This window comes from Mustelus asterias, chromosome 25 (assembly GCF_964213995.1).
Source record: "Mustelus asterias chromosome 25, sMusAst1.hap1.1, whole genome shotgun sequence".
NCBI lineage: Eukaryota > Metazoa > Chordata > Chondrichthyes > Carcharhiniformes > Triakidae > Mustelus > Mustelus asterias.
The window spans coordinates 51,399,406-51,426,182 of NC_135825.1; positions in this window are offsets into that span (position 1 = coordinate 51,399,406).

Consider the following 26,777-nt stretch of genomic DNA (forward strand, 5'->3'; position numbering starts at 1 on the left):
AACGGTTTAATTTATACACTTTCAAAACCACTCATGCTTTAGAATCGTTTACCCAATCTCCTCTGAATATTCTCGCACTGAATGAGAACAATAAAGCCCCTTATCCCTGGATCCATTCTAATTAACCTTTTCTGCACCCTCTCTAAAGATCCACATCCTTCCTAAACCCGGTGACGAGGATTGAATGCAATATTCCAGTTGAGGCCAAAACAGTGGATTATGATATTTTTTCCCTGAACTTCCTTGGTTTTATATTCCAGGCCACGATGTATAAATCACATCAATCCATGTGCCTTTTACTTACATTTTAACCTGCCCTGTCACCTTCAACACATTTTTCACAAATATCCTCAGGTTCCTTACCTTCTACACGATCAGTGAGTGCTGTGAATACAGGAGTGCAACATAATTCTCCAAAATGTTATTTTAATTTAAATATCACCAGTTTCATTTTAAGTTTTGGATTGACAGTAGTGCTCCTTTCAAAGGCTAGTTACTGTTTTTTTCACACTCTGTTTGTCTGGAGAGACACTCCAATGAAGTATCCTCATAATTAGTTTCAAACGTAAATTAAACATCCTGACTTGAATCCAAACATAAACACGTTTTGGCTGTTTGTTCTTTATTTTCGATTACATCAATCAAACGGTAACTTACTAATTATATTGCTCTTTTTATCCAGTAGAATTGTCTCAGATACTAAGAAAATTGTTGCTAGGTTGGCTGTTTTAAAAAAAATAATAATATTTACTCCATCGCCTCATCAAAATAAACTTTGTTTTTACATCCATAGAATTCACATATACTGGACATTTTTTAGCGCTTTCTGAAAATCCCTTTAAAGTTTTCACAATTATTTATTTTTCTAAAATACAAACACGTAAGAATTGCAAGAAAATAATCAATTCCAATTCCCTGTCTCAAGGCTTAGTAGCTTTTAATAGTCGGATACTCATTGGTCGCTGTGTATGCACTCGATTCCTAAGCAAGTAATTTTCTGGCTTCAACATCCCAGCATAAAGAAAACTGGATTAACTGGTCAGAACATATCTGGTAATTCAGAAATTAAGATTTTCTAATTCCAATTCATTTAAATATAAATAAATCTTCAGATGATAACTGATAGGAGTTAGTTCCCTGCTAGTTTACAGAGGGGTGGCTTGTACATTCTCAGATGGGCACCTTCATTCACCACCTTTCTTTTATTTTAATTTGAGAAGAACGCGAACTGGAACTCATTTTTAGTAAACCATCTTGCTTTTTGAATTTTTTCCTCAGCATATAATCTCAGGATTTTCCTTTCTGGTTGTGCCAATTCTGTCAGAAATAACTCTTTAAAACTGACAACTAAAATAAATTCCGTCAGGACTTCCTGAGGTTCTGTTTTTAAACTTTCAATATGTCTGTCATAAAAACTCAAGAAAAGGGTAATTCTCAGAAGGATGATCCCAAAACAACGGTAACACAAATCAGTGAACATAATTTGTGAATGTAAACCAACGAAGCTCGCGGATTCTCACAGCTCATGTGTTTCACCATTAGTTTGCAACTATAGTTTATTGAAGAGACAAAACACTTCGAACTCACAGTTCCTTTTCTAACATTAAATGAACAGGATCCTCATTGTAACGAAACGTGTTCAAACGCCTGATTTTAGAGACACCGCTCAGTTGTTGATTCATAATCTCAAACGCATTCTCATCGCAAAGCATTACCACACGTATTCCAAATTCCTCCAGAGTAAGATTTCTTTTTTCCCACAAATAACTGGTGCCGTTGAGTTCTCACAACTCCAAAAATAAAACTTATGTCACGTTACTCAGATTCCTACATTACCAGAGACAAATACGTTGCGGAGCAGTTTAACAGCAACTCAACTGTCTGCTGAAATGGTTGCCTGTTCTGGAGGAACTGAAGGTGCGGGCAGCATGCAGAGATATGCAACTACATAATATTGCGCAATTTAAGAAAAATATCACTTGTTCTATCTTTTCAATTTTGCTTAAATTCAATCTCTTTTTAATTTCATTTATTCTTTAAACTGCTTTTCAATTTCCTATATTTGTGACTGAACCACATAGCAAACACATCTTAACAGTTTTTTTTCTCAGCTTCGTAGGTTGTTTTGGAAAATCTAAATTGGATTGCTGTCAAATGCCCTTGTCTTCATCTTTTGAGAGCAAGTTCCTCTTTCAAACTGAAATAGTTTGACTTTCTTCCCAACAGAAATATATGGCAGATTTAAGTTAAAAAAGCTAAGTTTTCTTTCAACTAATTCTGCAACTTCTCCCGTTGTGGATTAAATACGACGGTAAACGGAACTCTAATTGATCTATTTCAAATCGAAACAGTTAAGAAATTTGCTACGTTTAGAATTAACTGTTCTAAACGCTCTGGTGCGAGGGAAAGTGAACACATGATTGACTGCTTATCCGACCCAAGGAGACTTCAGATATTGATACACAACTGAATTAAATTTCTAGCCTTGGGGTTAGACCGAGTAAAGCTTCTCTCGGAGCAGAATAACCAATTGGACATGCACTTCTCAACTTGTGTGCAGCTCTGCTTGGCCTTGGATTGAAACTGCAAAATGTTCTTTCACATCAAGAGAATTGTTTATCACAAGTCTTTATTTCGTTTATGTTTTGGCCAACCTTTTATTTTCAGTCAATTTCCTATGTTTATCTTCTGTGTAACGAGTCTCTGCGCTCCTTTAGCATTCATGACCATTCTCTGCAAACCTACTTTTGTGCAATCTTTCTCTGCAATCACTGTTTGCAAACTTACTTCCACCTTTCTTGCAAAGAGGGTACGTTCGCGGCCAGGTGTCCCTGGAGAGGGAGCATGCGGTGTCCACGGGCGCGGTTGACGCCTTCCGCGCCCGCTGGGCACCGCAGGGGTTGGGGTGCATTATTGACCCTAATAATCACATTTTAATTTGATGTTTTTAAGTTTCCTTTGCACTTTGATTTCTGTTCGGGCTGTTCCCCCTCCTTTTTGGGGAGCTGCCCCTTTTACTTTGTCCTGATTTAATTTGAGTTTGTTTATTTGGTTTGACCTAAAAAGAGGGCAAAGAGGGTTTTCACCAGATCTGTGTGACTTCCGAACAATAGGCTGGCTTTGCAACTCCGCCTCCTCAACATGGTGCCAAGGAATAGTGGCCTGGATTGAGTTCTCCTGTATTAACTTTGTTGTTCCTGTTAATAAATTATACTTTTCAAAAACATATTTGTTTAATTTGAAAACTGCTGGCTTGTAATTATGTCGATACATGTTTCTTCATCATGTGAGCATACTTGTAGGTGTGCTATCTCATCCTGAAGACGTGTGTATGTTTGTGGGACGTTGTTTCAAATTGCAACAAGAGAGAGGGATACCTGTTAGAGTTACACTGTGTCATAGTTAACTCTAGCAATTGGCAAAAAAAGTTACACCAATTATTTTTGTTCTATAACTATTTTCTTAAATATACTTTGTTTGATAGAAAGTTTATGAGCGGGTCACAAGTGCAAAAATCAAATGTAAAACTTTGTGTCTAGGCTAACTTCACAAAACACCATGGAGTTTCTGGCCTGGGTCGTAGCATGTTTTTTCAATCAGTCATGGTTGAACTGCTATCCTTAACTCTCTTATGAAGTTTGCTTACTTGTTCCAATACTAGGTGAGTATTTACAATTTCCAATTTGCACACTCTCCTGCTGCTCTCGCTGCGGCAAGTAGAAGCAGAAGACATTTTTTGGGTGAGCTAATATTTTTGGATATGTGTTTCAAAGATGTCAAAAATATATGTAATGCACTGGAAGTGAAAGAAATATTATTTTACAACGTTGTCATGGCATATGATTTTCTATTAGCATATATCAATAACATCGCTTTCCACCCCCCTCTCCCACGCCAGCGCCCACCCCCCCACGCCCCCCTCCACACACAAACACACTCCGCCCCTCGCCCCCAAACAGCAAACATTAATCTCCCTCATTGGAGTCCCTAGAAATTCCATCAAGATTGATATTTTGGTGACTGCTCGCAGTTCCATAGTCCTCCCCCTGTTTTTTTTAAAAACAGTATCTTTTAAAGAGCCCATGCTTTGGCACTACACCGAGATCCAAGGACAATACAGATGCTACTGTCAATGTATCCGCTGTGTCCACCATCCCTTTTCCTCAGCAGCTGCATACATCCCATCCAGAGGCGGGAAATGTTCTACATTTTTGTAATATAAAAGTGAGAATTTGAAAGGGGCTAAGTGAAGTGTTTGTTCAGTCACTGCAATTAACGTAAGTCTCTTTGGATCTTCGTTTGTCTCTGGAGCGTTTGCTTTGTTTGTTTGTAATCGCTTCATTTCACAGTGTTACCATATATTTTGGGGCGGGCCACCGACTCTGACATTGCTACTGCTCAGCCGCTCGAGAGAGGAAAAGAGGAGAGATCAGACTCTGCAAACAATAGGTTGAACCTTTGTCACAATGGATCCGAATCTGAGAACAATCGAATGGAATGCTACAATGATCAGCCAGAACCTGAAAACGATAGATTTTAATGTCTCAGCTATGGATAGACATCCGAAAACAATAGACAGAAATCTTAAAAGAATGCAGAAGGATTTATTCTACTGGCTGGACCTTATGTTTGCAGAGTATCCGCCGATAAGTTTGGCAACCAGGATTTATTACTCACTCTCGGTGATTCAACACTTTTATTATCCCATTCTAGCCATTGTTGGTGTCCCGGGTAAGTTTCTATATCCACTCATTAACTTACGAAAATATTTCAAACTGCACAATTGTTTTTGTAATTTAATCCGCCCTGTTTACTACTGCTGTTCTCCATATCCAGAAATTGACTCCAGGTGATCGATGTATTATTCCCCTTCGTAGTTAATTAATATGGACATGAAAGCTCTTGTCTTCAGTTATTGTCACAAACATTTGCTCCTATCTATTAAGAACATAAGAACATACGGACTTGGAGCAGGAGTAGGCCATCTGGCCCCTCGAACCTGCTCCCCATTCAATAAGGTCATGGCTGGTCTTTTCATGGACTGAGTTCCAATTACCCGCCCACTCACCATAACCTTTAATTGCTTTACTGTTCAAAAATGTATCTATCCTTGCCTTAAAAACATTCAATGAGGAACCTCAACTGCTTCACTGGGCAGGGAATTCCACAGATTCATAACCCTTTGTGTGAAGAAGTTCCTCCTCAACTCAGTCCTTAATCTGCTCCCCCTCATTTTGAGGCCATGCCCACTAGTTCTAGTTTCACCCGCCAGTGGAATCAACTTCCGTGCTTCTATCTTATCTACTCTCTTCATAATCTTATATGTTTGTATAAGATCCCCCCTCATTCCTCTACATTCCCGTGGGTATAACCCCAGTCTACTCAGTTTCTCCTCAAAAGCCAAACCTCTCAAGTCTGGAATCAATCTCGTGAATCTCCTCTGCACCCCCTCCAGTGCCAGTATATCCTTTCTCAAGTAAGGAGAGCAAAACTGTACTCCAGGTGTGGCCTCACCAGCATCTTTTACAGCTGCAACATAACCTCTCTGTTTTTAAACTCCATCCCTCTCGCAATGAAGGACAAAATTCCATTTGCCTTCTTAATTACCTGCTACACCTGCAAACCAACTCCTCGTGACTCTTGCACAAGGACACCCAGGTATCTCTGCACAGCAGCATGTTGCAATTATTTACCATTTCAATAATAGTCCATTTTCCTGTTATTCCTACCAAACTGGATGACCTCACATTTACCAACATTGTACTCCATCTGCCAGACCCTCGCACACTCACTTAGACTATCTATATACCGTTACAGACTTTCAGAGTGCTCTGCACACTTTGCTCTGCCACTCATCTTAGTGTCATCTGCGAATTTTGACACATGACACTTGGTCCCCAACTCCAAATCATCTATGTAAATCGTAAACAATTGTGGTCCCAACACTGATCTCTGAGGCACACCACTAGTCACTGATTGGCAACCAGAAAAACACCCATTTACCCACATTCTTGGCTTTGTGTTAGTTAGCCAATCCTCTATCCATGCTAATACATTACCCATAGCATTGTGCACCTTTATCTTATGTAGCAGTCTTTGGTGCTGCACCTTGTCAAATGCTTTCTGGAAATCCAGATACATCACATCCACAGGTTCCCCATTGTCCACTGCACATGTAATGTTCTCAAAGAATTTCACCAAATTAGTCACACATGACCTGCCCTTCATGAACCCATGCTGTGTCTTACCGATGGGACAATTTATATCAAGATGTCTCGCTATTTCTCCTTTGATGATAAATTCAAGCATTTGCCCTACCACAGAAGTTAAGCTAACTGGCCTATAGTTACCCGCCTTTTGTCTTCCTCATTTTTTAAACAGTGGCATCACATTTGCTGCTTTCCAATCTGCGGGGAGCACCTCAAAATTCAGCGAATCTTGGGAAATTACCATGAGTGCATTTGCTATTCCCCTGCCATCTCTTTTAGTACCCTGGGATGCATTCGATCAGGGCCAGGAGACTTTACCTTTAGCCCCATTAACTTGCCCAACACTACCTCTTTCGTGATAATGATAGTTTCTAGGTCCTCACCTGCCATAGCCTTCCAGTCATCAATTTTTGGCATGTTATTTGTATCTTCCACTGTGAAGACTGACACAAAATACCTGTTCAATGCCTCAGCCATTTTCTCATTTCCAGTTATTACATCCGCATTCTCATCCTCTAAAGGACCAATGTTTACTTTAGCCACTCTTTTTCGTTTTATATATTTGTAGAAACTTTTGCTATCTGTTTTTATATTCTGAGTTAGTTTACGCTCATAATCATCTTACTTTTCTTTATAGCTTTTTTCGTGGCTTTCTGCTGACCTTTAAAGATTTCCCAATCCTCTAGTTTCCCACTAATCTTTGCCACTTTGTAACTTTATTTCCTCAGATATCCATGACTGATTATCCATTTTTCTACAGTCCTTCCTTATCACTGGTATATAAGTTGCTGAGCACTGTGAAAGATCGCTTTGAAAGTCCTCCACTGTTCCTCAATTGTCCCACCATAAAGTTTTTGCTCCAAGCCTAACTGAGCCAACGCTTCCCTCATCCCTTTGCAGCCTCCTTTCCTTAAGCACAAGACACTGGTATTGGATTTTACCTTCTCACGCTCCATCTGTGTTTTAAATTTAACCATACTGTGATCGCTTCTTCCGAGAGGATCCCTAAATGTAAGATCATTAATTGATCCTGTCTCATTACACAGGATGTGGAGATGCCGGCGTTGGACTGGGGTAAACACAGTAAGAAGTTTAACAACACCAGGTTAAAGTCCAACAGGTTTATTTGGTAGCAAAAGCCACACAAGCTTTCGGAGCTCCAAGCCCCGTCTTCAGGTGAGTGGGAATTGTGTTCACAAACAGGGCATATAAAGACACAGACTCAATTTACATGAATAATGGTTGGAATGCGAATACTTACAGCTAATCAAGTCTTTAAGATACAAACAACGTGAGTGGAGAGAGCATCACGACAGGCTAAAAAGATGTGTATTGTCTCCAGACAAGACAGCCAGTGAAACTCTGCAGGTCCAGGCAAGCTGTGGGGGTTACAAATAGTGTGACATGAACCCAATATCCCGGTTGAGGCCGTCCTCGTGTGTGCAGAACTTGGCTATCCGTTTCTGCTCAGCGACTCTGCGCCATCGTGTGTCGTGAAGGCCGCCTTGGAGAACGCTTACCCGAATATCAGAGGCCGAATGCCAGCAGAGTTTCACTGGTTGTCTTGTCTGGAGACAATACACATCTTTTTAGCCTGTCTTGATGCTCTCTCCACTCACTTTGTTTGTATCTTAAAGACTTGATTAGCTGTAAGTATTCGCATTCCAACCATTATTCATGTAAATTGAGTCTTTGTCTTTATATGCCCTGTTTGTGAACAGAATTCCCACTCACCTGAAGAAGGAGCTTGGAGCTCCGAAAGCTTGTGTGGCTTTTGCTACCAAATAAACCTGTTGGACTTTAACCTGGTGTTGTAAACTTCTTACTGTCATTACACAGGACCAGATCTAGGATAGCTTGCTCCCTCGTAGGTTCCATTAACTCCATTCCATCATCTGGCCGATCTGAGAGCAAACAGTAATATTCACAACTTCCACAATCTTCGGCTCTATTTGACGGTGATCTGATTTGAAACCATTTTCGCTCTATCATCAAGGTCTGCATGATCTCACACACAAACTTTTCCGATGCTTTTTCTTCAAGATGTTAACCACGTTATAAATATCTAGTTCCGTTTGAAAGTGACTTCCCAGACGTTGTTCACATATATATGCTTGTTAATTTCTTTCTGGTATTGCACCATATATCAGAGGCCATTTCATTTAACATTGACACACCTGACCGTCATATGCCGCCATCTTCGGAGGGCGAACTTTGAGGATCTGCAGCCCCCTCCACCCACAGGAATTCCCCATTAGAACACTGCACTCTTACCTCGTGTCCAGCTCTCTGACAAATTCATCCAGTGTGTTTATGGTGCGGATTCCCAGTGCATATACACCACTCTCTCTCTCTCTCTGTCGTACACTCAGATCTTCACTCCCTGCCATTTGTTTATTGAATCACAAATTGTTGAAGCACCGAAAATTGCTATTCGGCCGATTGTGTCGGTCCAGTCACTTTGTAAGAGCTCCCACAGTCAATTTAATTAATTCCTCTACTCTCCTCATTCCCCACATTCAAGCATTTCTCCTCATCAAGTGCATAAAAAATTCCCGTTGGAGAAAATATGATTTTATCGTGTTTTCAGCAGGTGAATTTTAGATCACAGAAACAAGATGCTTGACATAATTTTCTTCGTTTCACCTAATTTTCAATTGCTAAATCATTGTTTCATTCGCTAAATTGCAGCCACTATTTTTATTTAGTTTATTCCTGCGACTGAGCCAGCATTTGTTGCATTTCCCTTTTAGTTGTCGAGGAGGTGGTGAACTGTGTTGTATATGCACACCGACAGAGATTGGAGCATGCGTTCAATTATTTTCATCAGGAGAGAGGGAATGGATGGTGATAGATTTCCAAGTCAATTTGGCAAGCGGTTTGAATCGGAAGGTTTAAGTCGTGCATTTCGATTGTTTCTGATACTACTCCTCTAGTTTGTAAAGGTGCTGGTATTGAGGCTTCGGCCATTCTGGTCAATCTCCGAAAAGGTGCCAGCTTCGGCCACTGAGCGTCATTGGTGCAGTGAGTGGCTGCTGGAGGAAATAATTAGGGTGCTAATCATGTGGACTGCTGTGTACTGCATTGTGTCGACCCCTTTCACCACTGTTGTAGCTGCAAACATCGTGCAAAGTTGAGAATGTGTAATCAAACCCCAACCGGCAACTCGTACATGGTCGGTGGATTTCGAGAAGTGAAGAGCTGAGTTACTCGAGGCAGGATTTCTAGCCACTGTAGACACTTGCAGGCGCCCTTTGGCATTGCTAACCCAGTTTAGGTTTTGGTCATTGATAACCACAAGAATGTTGATATTTTGGGATTCAGCACTGCTAATGCCATTGAATTTCAGGAGGCGATGGCTAGCCTTAATCTTGTTGGAGATGTGAGCAGTTTGGTCCTTGTCAGCTGAGATTCTGGTAATCTGAAATGGGGCAGACTTGATAATGGAGCTTATGGTGAAGGAACACTCAGAAGGCAGTGACCATAATATTATAGAATTCACTCTGCAGTTTGAGAGGGAGAAAATAGAGTCAGATGGAATCACAAGTCACGGTTTTGCATTTGAGTAAAGGCAACTCAAAGGTATGAGGGAGGAACGAGCCAGAGTTGATTGGGAGAGGAGTCTAGCAGGAATCAGCAATGGCAGACGTTTCTGTGAGTAATTCGGGAGACACAGCAAAACATTTCTTCCCAAAGAAGAAGAAGCATACTAAGGGGAGGACAAGGCAACCATGGCTGACGAGGGGAGTCAGGGACAGCACAGCAGCAAGGAAAAAAAGCATATAATGTGCTAAGGATTATTTGGAAACCAAGAGATTTGGAAGGCTTTAAATACCAACAGAGGACAACTAAAGCAGAAATAAGGTGGGAGAAGATGAAGTATGAGGGTAAGCTAGCCAGCAACATAAAATATGATTGCAAGAATTAAAACATATATATAACGATTAAGAGAGACACACGAGTGGATATTGGGCTGCTGGAAAATGAGTAGCAGTAATGGGGAAAAAGAAATGGCAGAGGAACTGAATAGATACTTTGCGTCAGACTTCACGGTGTAAAACACCAGTAATATACCTAAAATTTAAGAGAGCTCGGGGACAGAGGTGAGTATTGTGGTCATTACTAAGGACAAGGTGCTAGGGAAACTGAAAGGGTCTAAAGGTGGATAAGCCCCGGACTGGATGGACTACATGCAAGATTTCTGAAGGAGATAGCTAAAGAGATATTGGAGGCATTGGTGGTGTTCTTTCAAGAATCTTTGGAGTCAGGGAGAGTCCCAAAGACTGGACTGGGAAATCGCTGGTTTAATGCTTCCTGTTTAAGAAGAGAGGGAGATAAACAGCGGGAAATGACAGGCCAATTAGCCTGACCTCGTTCCTTAGTCAGATTTTAGACGTCATTATTAAGCATGTGATTTCGGAATACTTGGAAGTGTATGGTAACATAGGGCGAAGTCAGCATGGTTTCATCAAGGGAACATTATGCCTGCCAAATTTGCTGGAATTCTTTGAGGAGTTAATGAGGAGGTTAGACAAATGTGAGCCACTGGATGTTATCTATTTGAATTTCCAGAAGGCATTTGGCAAGGTGCCACACAGGAGGCTGCTGAGTAATATACGTGCCCATGGTTTTAGGGACAAGGTACTAGCATGGACAGAAGATTGGCTGACTAGCAGACGGCAGAGAGTGGGATAAAAGGATAATTTTCAGAATGGCAGCTGGTGACGGGTGGAGTTCAGCAGGGGTCGGGGTTGGAAACACAACTTATCCCTTTATACATCAATGATCTAGATGAAGGAAATAAGGGTATTGTGGCTACGTTTGCAGGCGATACAAAGAGAGATGGAGGGACAAGTAGTATTGCGGAGGTGCAGAGGATGGAGAAGTACTTGGACAGGTTAGGAGAATGGGCGAAGAAGTGGCAGATGGAATACAATGTGGGAAAGTGTGTGGTAATGCTCTTTGGGAGGAAGAACAGACGCGTAGACTATTTTCTAAATGGGGATAGAATTTTGGAAATCGGAAGTGCAAATGTACGTGGGTGTTCTAGTTCATGATTTTCTTAAGCTAAACTTGTTGGCTGAGTTGGTAGTTCGGAACGCAAATGCAATGTTAGCATTCATTTCGAGAGGACTACAATACAAAAGAAGTGATTTACTGCTGAAGCTGTGTAAGGATCTGATCAGACCACATTTGGAATTTTGTGAGCAACTTTGGGCCCCTTATCTAAGGAAGGATGTGCGGGCCCTGGAGAGGGTCCAGAGGAGGTTCGCAAGAATGATCCCAGGAATGAAAAGCTTTGCCTATGAAGAGAGTTTGAGGAGTCTGGCTCTGTATTCGATGGAGTTTAGAAGCATGAGGGAGGATCTCATTGAAAATTACAGAATACTGAGAGGCCTGGATAGAGTGGACGCGGAAAAGATGTTTCCATTAGTAGGAGAGACTAGCATCCGAGGATACAGCCTCAGAGTTAAGGGACGATCCTTTAGAACCAAGATGAGGAGGAATTTCGTCGGCCAGAAGTTGGTCAATCTGTGGAATTCATTGCCACAGAGGGATGTGGAAGCCAGGTCATTGAGTCTACTTAAGACAGAGATAGACAGGTTCTTGTAAGGGGATGGAAGGTTGCGGGAAAAGACATGAGAATGGGTTTGAGAAACGTATCATCCAAGATTGAATGGCGAAGTAGAGTTGATGGCCGAATGGCCAATCTGTGTTCCTATATCTTATGGTCTTATCAGATCTTAACTGAACAATTATCATCCCAAGCCCCTCGATTGTTCGGACGTGTACGCATTTGGATATTGTCTGACGAATCGTGAAAGGTGGTGACAAATGCACAATTGTTCGTGGACACTATCACTTCTGACCTTATGCTGGAAGGAAAATCATTGATGAATCAGTTGGAGCTGGCTGGGTCTAGGACTGTAGCATGAAGAATTCCTGTGGTGATATCCTGGAACTGACCGCCAAAGGCAAGAGCACAATTTTTTTGTTCTAGGTACTATTAACCAGTGGAATTCTTGCCCCCTCACCCAATTAACTTCAGTTTTTCTAGTGTTCCTGGATACCACAATAGGTGAAATGTTGCCTTGATGTTAAGCACAGCGACTCTGATCTCGTACCTGGTGCTCAGCTCTTTGTTTTTGTTTGCACGAATGTTGTAATGAGAACAGGATATTACAATATCTGGCAGACCCCAAACTGATTGTCACTCAGCTGTCTTTTTTTTTGCCAGGCAAGAGCAGTTTCATATCCCTATTAATGACTCATTCGCCCTACTTTGTGATAGAACAGAGTGGACTGGTGGGGTTGCGTTTAGACGATTTGGATCAGGAATAGTATTGATCAAAAGGCCTACCAGAGCACGGGCTAGATGAAAGTATGATTAAGATTTACTGGGACCGGTTGGTTAGGGGGGTTGCTAGCTATGGAACACAAATTTGCAGTGTTATTTTCGGATTATTGGCAGGGCTTTGCATTATCCAATTCTTTCACCATTTTCTTGATGTGATGTGGAAAGAACCGGGTTGGCTGAATAGCTTTGATGCCGCGGAGACATGTGGTGAAGGCTGAGGCAGCTCAGCAAACAGTTATTCTCGTTCAAGATTATTGTAAATATTCCAACATTAACTTTTTTAAAAAGCTGATCTGTTGTGCTTCTCGGACACTGACCATGTGAAAATGTTGTATCCTCCTCCCCAGGCACGTTGTTTGATTCTCCATAACAATTCACAGCTCCATAAAGCATTACACATCCTCTCAGTGTAGAATTGTTTAGCTCTGCCTTTGAATACTGCTAATGCTACTTGGCACACAATTAATCCTATGCAGTATTTTCATCATCTTCACATATCATTTTGAGGTATGCCTAACCTGCTGTCTCACGGCTGCTACTTCAGCACTGCTGCCTCAAAACGCTGGGGACCTGGATTGGATTCCGGCCTCTTGTCATTCCCTGTGTGGCGTTTGCCCGTTCTCCCCTTGTCTGCGTGTGTACTTCTTCCAGAAGCTCCGGTTTCCTCCCACTCTCCAAGGATCTGCAGGTTAGGTGGATTGGCTATCCTCATTTTCCCCTTAGCGTACCAATATGTGTAGGTTAAATTGATTAGCCATTGGTAAATGAGTGGGTTAAAGGGAGAGTGTGGAGGAGAGGACCTGTGAGAGATATTCTCTCTGAGAGTCCCTGCAGAATCGTGGCCTCCTTGTAGCGGTTCCATTATTCTATGATTCAATGATTCTATGTGTATTCTTAGAAGCATGTCATCCATGAAGTGCAGAACGAATGTATTTGGCCCTTCGATTCTGTACCGAACCTCCGAAAGAGCATTTTACCAAGGACCACTCCATGCCCTTGCGCATTTACCGTGTGCAACTGGCCCAGTTCATCCACGCAATTTGCTAATCCTTGGACTGTGGGATGAAACCAGAGAACTGGGATGAAACCCACACAGACATGGGGAGAAGGTGGAAATTGAAGGCTCAATCAGCCAAACCAGGCAGCGAACCCAGTTTCCTGGTGCTGTGAGGCAACAATTCCACGTTGCCGCCCTTTGACCTCATTCTTGGTAATGGTAGAGCGTCAATATGCCGAACCATGATATTGCAAGTTTTGTCTGAGTACACGTCTGTCTGCTGATGCTCATTGTTTCCCAGTTTCAGTTTCAAGGCCCGTTGTATATCTAGCCCGTTGAGCATGGCGGTTGTGCCAAGCAGCACATATCAGGCCATCCTGACTGTGGAGATGGGAATTCAGCTCTATAAGACTTCTGATTCTCTCATGGTGAGATAGATCAGCAGCAGGCAGCTGGGTGAGGCTGTTATCAGGTATGTGTTTTCCTCTTGTTAGCTATTTCACCAAAGATACCCCACTGCAGCACCTGTTTCTCTCCACTCCATCTGCTATCGTGCTACCGAGGTAATCGCAGTATTGGACATTGAAATACACATCCAGGGTGCATTGTGCGACTTTGTCTTTATCTGTGTTTCCTACAAGAATCTGAATGTCCAAAGGGCGAAGTAGTGATACATTGGCTGAGCACTGAAGGGAGCCGTGCGTGAGCGGGCGGAGATGGGTGTGGAGAGGCGGGGAGAGTGGTACATTTGCGTGCAAGATATGCATGAGAATCAGCAGTCGGATTCCTTGACCACCTAGTCTTCTTGGGTTCCAGTGTCAATATTTAGGGCTGCCGGGGCAATTGCCTGTGTAACAACCTGCCAACTGGGTACCACTACTCCGCCATTTACCCTAGGTCTGCTTGCCGGTAGGATGCTGACGGTGATGACTAGCATATCACGATTGGTGTGATTATGTCAGGCATTTGCTTGACTCGTATGTGTAGCAACTATCCCATTTGATACACTGTTAGTAAGGTGAACGTTGCATGGTTGTAGAATTGAGTTTGCCATTATCGTGTCCAGTGCCTATGTTGATATACTTATTCATTTTGGATATTTTTTTGGATTTGATACAGTTTGATACTTTTCTGACTCAGCCATATTACTGCTGTTCCAATGCAAATGCTGACCACAGGAGACAAGAAGGTTGTTCTTGCTAAAGGGCATTAGTGAAACAGATTGGCATTTACACCATTTGACTTTTAGTGCCATTTTTAATTGAATTAAAATGTCAGCACTTGCTCTGATGGTATGTGAACTGTTGTTTGCTTCTGCAGAAAATGCAGATGTATGGGATTGGGGGTGATCTAGGAAATTGGATCAGGAATTGGCTAGCGGATAGGAAACAGAGGGTGGTGGTTGATAGTAAATATTCATCATGGAGTGCGGTTACAAGTGGTGTACCTCAGGGATCTGTTTTGGGGCCACTGCTGTTTGTAATATTTATTAATGATCTGGATGAGGGTATAGTTGGGTGGATTAGCAAATTTGCTGATGACACCAAAGTCGGTGGTGTGGTAGACAGTGAGGAAGGGTGTCGTAGTCTGCAGGAAGACTTAGACAGGTTGCAAAGTTGGGCCGAGAGGTGGCGGATGGAGTTTAATGCGGAGAAGTGTGAGGTAATTCACTTTGGTAGGAATAACAGTTGTGTTGAGTATAGGGCTAACGGGAGGACTTTGAATAGTGTGGAGGAGCAGAGGGATCTAGGTGTATGTGTGCATAGATCCCTGAAAGTTGGGAATCAAGTAGATAAGGTTGTTAAGAAGGCATATGGTGTCTTGGCGTTTATTGGTAGGGGGATTGAATTTAGGAGTCGTAGCGTTATGTTGCAACTGTACACAACTCTGGTGCGGCCGCACTTGGAGTACTGTGTGCAGTTCTGGTCCCCACATTACAGGAAGGATGTGGAGGCTTTGGAGAGGGTGCAGAGGAGGTTTACCAGGATGTTGCCTGGTATGGAGGGGAGATCCTATGAGGAGAGGCTGAGGGATTTGGGATTGTTTTCGCTGGAAAGGCGGCGGCTAAGAGGGGATCTTATTGAAACATATAAGATGATTAGAGGTTTAGATAGGGTGGATAGTGATAGCCTTTTTCCTCTGATGGAGAAATCCAGCACGAGGGGGCATGGCTTTAAATTGAGGGGGGGTAGTTATAGAACCGATGTCAGGGGTAGGTTCTTTACCCAGAGGGTGGTGAGGGATTGGAATGCCCTGCCAGCATCAGTAGTAAATGCGCCTAGTTTGGGGGCGTTTAAGAGATCCGTAGATAGGTTCATGGACGAAAAGAAATTGGTTTAGGTTGGAGGGTCACAGTTTTTTTTAACTGGTCGGTGCAACATCGTGGGCCGAAGGGCCTGTTCTGCGCTGTAATGTTCTATGTTCTATTGGATCACTTATCGTTTGATAATGCCACTATGTGACCGCCTGCCAGACATCAACCAGTTTTGCCTTAATTAGTTGTCAGAAAACCATTATGAATTTGAACTTCTTGATTAAATCTGCCATTATCTTTCCACTTTGGAATCACTGAACTTCTAGATCACTGGAAAAATCAAATACTTCATCTCTGCAACTTTGTAAAGTTAGTACACTTCTGGTCAATGTGTGATGATTCGAACTGGACACAATCCTTCAGCTTCAAACTTATATTCTGTAAATAATTATAATTTCGTCCTCATATTAGCTCTATTTACCTCTCTTTTTTAAAGCCAAACGCACTTTATATTATGATGTTTTAGCAGCATTCTCTATTTTCTGGCCCATTCGACGACCTGGTTTGAAAGATGAAGGCTTCTTTTAGTGTCCTCCCCATAACAGAATTGGACTCTGCCTTCAATTTAGTGTGATTTATAAGCTCCTCTCTCAGAGGTTTTAAGTCCTGGAGCAAGGTATGGGGAACGGTGGGTGGGGAAGGGTCGTTAAGTGAAAAGTGCAAAGTGTCCACCGCCTAGCCGCTTTCCACTGATCACTCTCCGTCATCCAGTTCGGAACAATATTACTAGCTCAGCAAATGTTTAGGAAAAGCCTCCAGAAACTCTCTGTACGCTTGCTGCAAGAGCACTCTGCCTGGTAGGGAGGTCTGGAAGGGGAGGAGTCAGTTGAGGCCATACTCATCCTCAAAGCTGCTCGGGACAAGGCGTCATTGTTGCCTCAATCTCTGCAGCAGTCAGCTAACCATTGGCAATACTCTCTTTGATGTGGAAATGCCGGCGTTGGACTGGGGTAAACACAGTAAGAAGTTTAACAACACCAGGTTAAAGTCCAACAGGTTTATTTGGTAGCAAAAGCCACACAAGCTTTCGGAGCTTCAAGCCCCTTCTTCAGGTGAGTGGGAATTCTGTTCACAAACAGGGCATATAAAGACACAGACTCAATTTACATGAATAATGGTTAGAATGCGAATACTTACAGCTAATCAAGTCTTTAAGATACAAACAACGTGAGTGGAGAGAGCATCAAGACAGGCTAAAAAGATGTGTATTGTCTCCAGACAAGACAGCCAGTGAAACTCTGCAGGTCCAGGCAGGCTGTGGGGGTTACAAATAGTGTGACATGAACCCAATATCCTGGTTGAGGCCGTCCTCGTGCGTGCGGAACTTGGCTATCAGTTTCTGCTCAGCGACTCTGCGCCATCGTGTGTCGTGAAGGCCACCTTGGAGAACGCTTACCCGAATATCAGAGGCCGAATGCCCGTGACCGCTGAAGTGCTCCCCAACAGGAAGAGAACAGTTTTGCCTGGTGATTGTCGAGCGGTGTTCATTCATCCGTTGTCGCAGCGTCTGCATGGTTTAAGACCATAAGACCATAAGACATAGGAGCGGAAGTAAGGCCATTCGGCCCATCGAGTCCACTCCACCATTCAATCATGGTTGATTTCAACTCCATTTACCCGCTCTCTCCCCATAGCCCTTAATTCCTCGAGAAATCAAGAATTTATCAATTTCTGTCTTGAAGACGCTCAACGTCTCGGCCTCCACAGCCCTCTGTGGCAATGAATTCCACAGACCCACCACTCTCTGGCTGAAGAAATTTCTCCTCATCTCTGTTCTAAAGTGACTCCCTTTTATTCTAAGGCTGTGCCCCCGCGTCCTAGTCTCCCCTGTTAATGGAAACAACTTCCCTACGTCCATCCTATCTAAGCCGTTCATTATCTTGTAAGTTTCTATCAGATCTCCCCTCAACCTCCTAAACTCCAATGAATATAATCCCACGATCCTCAGACGTTCATCGTATGTCAGGCCTACCATTCCTGGGATCATCCGTGTGAATCTCCGCTGGACCCGCTCCAGTGCCAGTATGTCCTTCCTGAGGTGTGGGGCCCAAAATTGCTCACAGTACTCCAAATGGGGCCTAACCAGTGCTTTATAAAGCCTCAGAAGTACATCCCTGCTTTTGTATTCCAAGCCTCTTGAGATAAATGACAACATTACATTTGCTTTCTTAATTACGGACTCAACCTGCAAGTTTACCTTTAGAGAATCCTGGACTAGGACTCCCAAGTCCCTTTGCACTTTAGCATTATGAATTTTGTCACCGTTTAGAAAATAGTCCATGCCTCTATTCTTTTTTCCAAAGTGTACAACCTCGCACTTGCCCACGTTGAATTTCATCAGCCACTTCTTGGACCACTCTCCTAAACTGTCTAAATCTTTCTGCAGCCTCCCCACCTCCTCAATGGGGAAACCATGCCGACGCTGCGACAACGGATGAATGAACACCGCTCAATAATCACCAGGCAAGACTGTTCCCCAATGTACCATGCCTCGGGACATCCTTTCCTGCAGAGTATCAGGTAGACAAGTTGGCCGAGTTGCAAGAGTATGTACCGTGTACCTGGTGGATCGTGTTCTCACGTGAGATGATGGCATCTGTGTCGATGATCCGGCACGTCTTGCAGAGGTTGCTGTGGCAGGGTTGTGTGGTGTCGTGGTCACTTCTCCGGAGCGGAGAAGCTACGGCATCTCCTCTGGAGCCTTCAACATGTCATTGATGAAGACAAACATCTCGCCAAGGCCATCCCCACACCCCCACTTCTTGCCTTCAAACAACCGCACAACCTCAAACAGACCATTGTCCGCAGCAAACTACCCAGCCTTCAGGAGAACAGTGACCATGACACCACACAACCCTGCCACAGCAACCTCTGCAAGACGTGCCAGATCATCGACACAGATGCCATAACCTCACGTGAGAACACCATCCACCAGGTACACGGTACATACTCTTGCAACTCGGCCAACGTTGTCTACCTGATACGCTGCAGGAAAGGATGTCCCGAGGCATTGTACATTGGGGAAACCATGCCGACGCTGCGACAACGGATGAATGAACACCGCTCAATAATCACCAGGCAAGACTGTTCTCTTCCTGTTGGGGAGCACTTCAGCGGTCACGGGCATTCGGCCTCTCATATTCGGGTAAGCGTTCTCCAAGGTGGCCTTCACGAGAAACGACGGCGCAGAGTCGCTGAGCAGAAACTGATAGCCAAGTTCCACACGCACAAGGACGGCCTCAACTGGGATATTGGGTTCATGTCACACTATTTGTAACCCCCACAGTTGCCTAGAACTGCAGAGTTTCACTGGCTGTCTTGTCTGGAGACAATACACATCTTTTTAGCCTGTCTTGATGCTCTCTCCATTCACGTTGTTTGTATCTTAAAGACTTGATTAACTGTAAGTATTCGCATTCCAACCATTATTCACGTAAATTGAGTCTGTGTCTTTATATGCCCTGTTTGTGAACAGAATTCCCACTCACCTGAAGAAGGGGCTTGGAGCTCCGAAAGCTTGTGTGGCTTTTGCTACCAAAGAAACCTGTTGGACTTTAACCTGGTGTTGTTAAACTTCTTACTGTGAATACTCTCTTTGACCATAGGTGTCTTATGAGACCATCTCCAGTACGGAGAGGCTCTGCAGCATTCGGAGCCAGGTGAAGGGATGCATAGTTGAGAGGAGAATCAACGCTGGCTCCCTGCAAGAATAAAAGACGTTGGAGTTTAAAGTATTACCCACGTTAAAGCTTCTGCATAAAGAAATTCAATCACCGAGGCACAAACAAATGAAAAGGCAGGCGGAGGCTCCGATTTTCCAAAGAAGTCCAGACTGAACTGTGTGCCCTTCTCCACAAAGATCTATGTCAGTGAAACTAAAGCTGATCTTAGTTCTTTACATGTTCAAAACTGCATCCTTTAAAATCCCTTTAGCATCTCGTCTGGCAACTCGCCGTTAGCTCTGCACATTCGTGACCAAAGCCATTTTCCATAAGATGGCCCATTTAAGCTCTTGAGAAACTGCGAACGTATTTCACACAGAGAAGTTGATTACATTTCTCACTATAGCTGTATTTCGAGAAGCGGAAGGCGTGATCGAATGCCCACTCTTTGTGATAAGGGTTCCCATTCTGAATGCACACATCTGCATAAACAAAAAAGATTGCCATTCTGTGAATGTGCAGTTGCTCGGTAACAATCATAATGAATGAGTTATTACCTGCGCCTGTTACTTTGGCAGTATTAATAACTCGTTTGATCCTCAAGAATGGCTTGAATGTTCAGGGTACAAGGAAGCTGCACGAGTGGAAACTCCGAGGTAAGAGGTGTAGTTGAGCAGGCGGTTGCTCACGCATAAACTTCATGCATCAGCCACTTTTAAAAAACAATTCAGCAATTTGCTACGTTGGCCTAATAATTGTAATCTTTCTTTAAAAACATGACCTAGAATTACTTCAGTGGACAGCTTTGGAAATGCAGCATGTTCAAAAACAAAAAGCAGATAAATATAATGGAACACGTTCTATTTTGCAACCTGAAAAAGAAAATATGTTATGCATTAAAGACAAATATAAAAATAAACAATTTACCTTGGTTACCACTCAGAGAATTATCCTTACTCATAGAGCATTAAAATTTAGTGATTTTATTATTTTAACACTATGATTGTATTGCTTCAACTAATGTACTTGCATTTGAGGCAGGACATTTTCCTCCAGCATATTTATACATTTAACTTTGCACAATTGCATACATTTACTTTCAAAAAAGAACTACTTAGTTCATAACGGTCATAACCATTGATTACAAAACATGTCAAATGCACTATTACAGATGCAGTAGAATTCAACGTCTGTACATACCTCATGGTCCATTCTGCGTTGGCTCAATAAATTTATAATAGTCCCGATATTTACAAGAAACCTTGAATGCCACATGCACTGCATAAGAGGTTCTACATAGATTCCAATCCTGTCGGTATACTTTACTAAACAGCCCTAAACAGTGCATTTTCCCCAATGCGCCTCTCTGGTGCCTGCCCGGCCATCACGATTCCTCAGCACGCAGTCATGAACCATAAAATGTTCCAGTCGACAACACTTCGTCATGCAAAATGTTCAGCACTGTAATACCAGCAAGTTTCAGGCCCACCAAAGGGCATGTTTCAGCGTGTTTATGATTGTTCACCTGTCTTTGATGTGTATCAGAGGAACTATGCTGGCACGGTGGCTAACACTGCTACCTCACAGCACCATGGACCCTGGTTTGATTACGGCCTTGAGTGATTGGCTGTGTGGAGTTTGCACATTCCCCACGTTTTTGCGTGTGATTCTTCCCGGAGTCTTTGGGTGTCTAAATATGTGTAGGTTATGTAGAATAGCCGTTGCAAATGCGCACTGTAACGGGGATAAGTCAGATGCCAGGAACTGGGTAGGATACTCTTGCGGAGACTTGGCGCCATGCGATGGGCTAAATGGCCTCTTTCTGCACTTTAAGGATTCTGAGGACTCTATGGTACCATGGTGTATATCACTGCAATATACTCCAGGATACAGAGTCCTGCGTCACAAAACTGGCCCGGATGGACCTGGAGAAAATGCGCTACAGTTATCTCCAGAGCATTTTTCAAAGGCAAATTTTATCGGGTGGCTGATAGCATTCTCTTCCCCACAACGAATGTTGTTGAGGCTGTAGGAATAATCTATCAGGCGACTCTGTCGCCACAACGCAAATAAAATATTGGCGATGGTTTTAAAGTTCTTGTGATGAGGGATTCAGCCAAGTGACTTTCACCGTCTGTGCGTTGGACTATGCCACAGAATAAATCATATAGGTTTCACACACAACATCAAGCAAGATACCTGTAGATCACTGTCAAATGGCGATGTTGTCAAAAGTTTTTAAAAATATTCTTTGAGGAATAAGCGGTACGGCACTGTCCACTTGCTTGTAGGGTTCTTCAGCAATGGTCCTGCCCATTTTTAAATTTCCCTTTAATCCAGTGACACCATTTCATGGATCTTTGTTGTCCAACGTCCTGCTGGATGCTTTGGATCATTCATAGCTGCTGGAACAAGAGCAAGAGACTGTGGTGATTATTCATCGAGCCAATGGAGCAACACATTGTCATTGCTACCTGAGCTGCCATTCCAAATTCCCAGCCCACTCCTCTCCCAATCAGCCCATTTAACCAGCTGGAGAACAAAATCAGCATCACAGCCAAATAATCCAGGGAGTTGTGAGTTTCTGTCACCCACGCGTTCCTTGGATGAGGAAATTTATATTATCCTTTACTCCAGTGTCAACATTTCATGGAGCTTTCGGATCCAACGACCTGCCGGATATTGTGTAACCTTTATCGCTGCCAAGCGGGTGACAGTTTTTTGGTTATTCATCGAGCCAATAGAGCACATTTCATCCAATATATTCCCCATTTTCATTCTGTGCAGGGTGGAGGGCACCTGGAAGATTCAGGGAACAGAAAATCCATTGGCCTGCCATGCTGGCATATGTATCTTGGACGATAATGAATGACGAGGTGTTCGCGATCATTAGTTTCAGGATTTGCTTTTAGTTCAGGTAAATGTACTGCTCTCTTTGTGCCATATGAAGAAAGGATTTGCACAACACCTGTTGTGGCTATGTTGCAGACCGATTGACAGGATGCTCAGCTGCGTCTAACAGCTACAACATACTGTGGGCCAAAGGTCATAGAATATTTCTCCTAACTTATTTTCTTTTAACGCCCGCGGGTAAGAATTAATTTTACTGTCTTGTGTAAATGGTAATGCATTCCGGGTCTCAGTGGGTGTTTGTTTTGAATATGGACTAACACATTTAAAAATCTTTTTTTCAAAAACCGCAATTAAAATTGTTATTTTGTCCAAAGGTTTATTGATTTATATATAAATATTATATTTCCCTGCCATGCAGTTAACCTCGTGACAATTGCAATACTGGTTCGACAAAAGTGTGGTCTCTCAAAATGTGTCACTCGTTACCTAATGGCCATGGCCATGGCAGACCTGCTGGTCATTACCCTCGACCTCATATTGAGACATATTCCAATTGTTTTCCGGGAACGGTTTTATTTCCTGTTATCCATCCCCATCTGTAATATCCACGCTATCCTGCTTTATGCAGCGACTGACTGTTCTGTTTGGTTCACGGTTGCTTTCACATTTGATCGATTTGTGGCCATGTGTTGCCAGAATCTGAGTAGTAGATATTGCAGTGAGAAAACGGCGGCTGTGGTTCTCGGAACAGTGACTGCACTGAACTGTTTGAAGAACATTTTCTGGTATTTTATGTTCACATCTCGATATTGGCTTGTAAACTCTCCGTGGTTTTGTTCTGTATCAGGAAATGTTATGTGGTCACCTGTGTGGGGATCAATCGAGTTTCTCCATCATATTCTAAACCCGTGTGTCCCATTTGTCCTGATTCTGATGCTCAACATTTTCACTGTCCAGCACATTTTAGTGACGAGCAGAGCCCGTATAAGACTCAGGGCTTCTACAGACAGGGAGAGTCCCAGAGACCCCGAGATGGAGAGTCGAAGAAAGTCTATAATTTTACTGTTTCTTATCTCAGCTAATTTCATCCTATTATGGTCAGTGCTTATGGTTTATTTTATATGGATTCGGATGTGGGTTTTGGGGTATAATTCTGTGTTTCTAGGTGCTTTTGTTCAGGAACTGGGCTTTATGCTGCAGCTCCTGAGTTGCTGCACAAACACTGGTATATATGCTGTGACACAAACTAAATTCAGAGAGCAGTTTAAAAATGTTTTAAAATATCCCTTTGCTCAAATTCTTCAACGCATTAAAGGTTGAGATGATCTGACCCATAGCGAGTTTCAAGAATGTGCTCCTTTTTAGAGTAAGGAGAAGGCAGGAACTTCCCGTGTGTGAACTCAATCTCAGCAAGCTTACAAGAAGTTCTCATTCATAGGAAATATACAGCAGAGATAAGGGATCTACAATTATTTAACATGTTTCACACTAAAATCCGAGAAGGCAGCCTGGCTTGATGAATCAGAAGGGTAAAGGAGCACCATTGGAACAGTGGTGTTCTGTTTTTCCCAGAAGTGCCGAATGCTTCTTGAAAAAATAAAACGTGAGTATCCTCCGAAATCCAGGGAAAACAGGCAGCATAGTGGCAGACTGGTTGGTACTGCTGCCTCACAGTGCCAGGGACTCGGGCTCAATTCTGGCCTCGGGTCACTGTCTGTGTGGAGTTTTCACGTTCTCTCTGTGTCTGCACGGGTTTCCTTTGGGTGCTCAGGTTTCCTCCCATACTCCAAAAATGTGCAGGTTAGGTTGAGTAGCCATACTAAATTGTCCCTTAGTGTTAGGGGAACCGTAAGGGTAAATAAGAGTGGTTACAGGGATCGGGATTGTGGTCTGTACAGTCTTGATGGGCCAAATGGCCTCCTTCTGCACTGTAGGCATTCTATGAAATGAATCATTGAATGTAAGATTCAAAACCTGAACTGAGCCCTTAGAAACTTTCGAATATGAGCGATCTTTGGAGAGAATTCCAAGGTGAGTTCTATGAAAGTAGTGATTGGAAGCCTTCGTGAGAAACATAGTGCTTTAATGAGACTGTTTGCCTTGTGTTGCGACAAGCCTCTCAGTGGAAAGTTCTGAGTCTATGGAAATCGCTTTGGTTGAATCTGTCAATTAGTTTGTAGCCCATTGTGTTGGACGAAAACTATCCTGCTAATTCAAACACAAAGTGTGCTTAGCATGAATATTAGCGTTTCAAGTTATGTTGTTTTAACTTCCCCATTTTATGCATCTGTAAGAAGTCCAGAATGAAGAAATAATGTCTACTTACCTCATTGTATTTACTTATTAAACAGGGCGCACGGTAGCACAGTGGTTAGCACTGCTGCCTCACAGCTCCAGGGACCTGGGTTCGATTCCCGGCTTGGGTCACTGCCTGTGTGGACTTTGTCCATTCTCCTCGTGTCTGCGTGGGTTTCCTCCGGGTGCTCCGGTTTCCTCCCACCGTCCAAGGATGTGCGGGTTAGGTTGATTGGTAAATTGCCCCTTAGTGTCCTGAGATGCGTAGATTAGAGGGATTAGCGGGTAAATATGGAGGGATATGGGGGTGGGATTGTGGTTGGTGCAGACGCGATGGGCCAGATGGCCTCTTTCTGCACTGTAGGATTTCTAAGCTTTCTAACTGTTCCGTCTGATGTCATGCACTTGGTTTTTTTTCCCGAGCTACAAAAAATCTTTGTGCTAAATGCATATCAGAAAGTGTTCGGAAAATATATACCACAGTTTATGTTGGAAAAGATCAAGTTACGTCTCGCTTCCGGTTCCAACTTGATCAGTGGTAAAATAAGATGTGATCATCACGTCATCTTCGAGGGTAACAGGTGGATTGCACCCCATAGACAGAGTAATGTCACAGAGAAAACTGGTGTTCCAGGTTAATTCTGCCCCGGCATGAGGTAGTAAAGGGGAATTGGAGAGTGCACAGTGCGTGGTTAATTTTCAGGAGAGATAGATAATGACGATCAAAGTAAAACAATCGGATCAATACAAAAAAACAAAAGAAAGGAAGTGAGAATTAGCGTGACGGTGAGAGAGAAAGTGAGGGAAAGAGTTAAACAGCCAGGCGGAGAGAAATGGCGGAACTGAGGAATCAACAGGAAAAACAGAAAGTAGGAGAAGGAGACAGGGATGGGGCAGAGAAGCGGGGGTACGGGGGCTAAGACATTCAGTATCTACAGGTATGGACGAGAACAAAAATGACGAGAAAGAAAGTAAGTGAAAGAAAGAGTAAGGCAGAGAAAGTGCAAAAGAGATGGTGAGAGAACGAAATTGAGAGAAGGAAAGAAGTGCAAAAAGACAGAATGTGTAGGAGTGGGAGGTAAAGAAAAGAACACAGCGAGGGACAGAGAGAGCCACAGAACTGGAGGGGAGAAAGCGAATGATAGACATAGCGATGTGTCGTGGGTGCCAGGAATGGTGGTGTGGTTGCAGAGGGTAAAAACAAAAGATACTCTCTGCGAGCCTCAGAGAGAGAGAGAGAGAGAGAGTGTGTGTGTATTGGGGGAGGGGGGGTGGTGGATAGATTGAAAGTGAGTGCTGAACGTCAGAGAAATATAAAACCACACAGAAAAATAGAATGATAGAGAGAAGAAGGAATAGTGTTAAAAATGTACAGTGCGCGACATAGAGGGAGGCAGTTTCAAGATGCAGAGTTGGAGAGAGACGCAGATGGAGAACGAGAGAGACTGGGAGCGAAAACAAAATGAAATTAGAAAACAAATCAAGCGAGAGAGATAGAGAATCAGAGTGAGTGATACACAGAAGGACAGGGAGAGAAAGAGCATAACCGTGACAAGCCAGGGGCATAATAATAGGAGCAAGAAGAAATAGAGTGAACAGAGAGCGAGAGAGAGATGGGGGGAGAGAGGGAGACAGAGAGCCATGGATAGTGAGATAACCAAACGGAGAGAGATACAGATGGTCGTGATGAGAAAGAAGCAGTGGGCAAGATGGATATAAAGAGATTCAACGGAGAGAGAGGGGGAGGGACAGAAAGTTCCTGAGAGAGGAGGTGAAATTAGAACAGACAGTGATCGAAAAAGAAGGAAATGATCAAAAGGGAGGGGGGGGGGGGGAGACAGACAGAGAGACAGAGAGAGAGAGACAGAAAGAGAAAGTGGAAAGCAGATAGAGACAACGTCAGATGCAGTTCGATACAGAGAGTGTAGACATTGAGGGATAAAGAGAGGAGAGGTGATAGAGGAACCAGCAATGAGAAATTCTAAAAGGGTGGTGACCAGAGGAAGGGTGCGAGAGGCAGAGTGTAAGTGAGAGGTAAAGGTGGATGGGAGATAAATATAACCAAAGCGAGACAAAGATGCACAGAGAG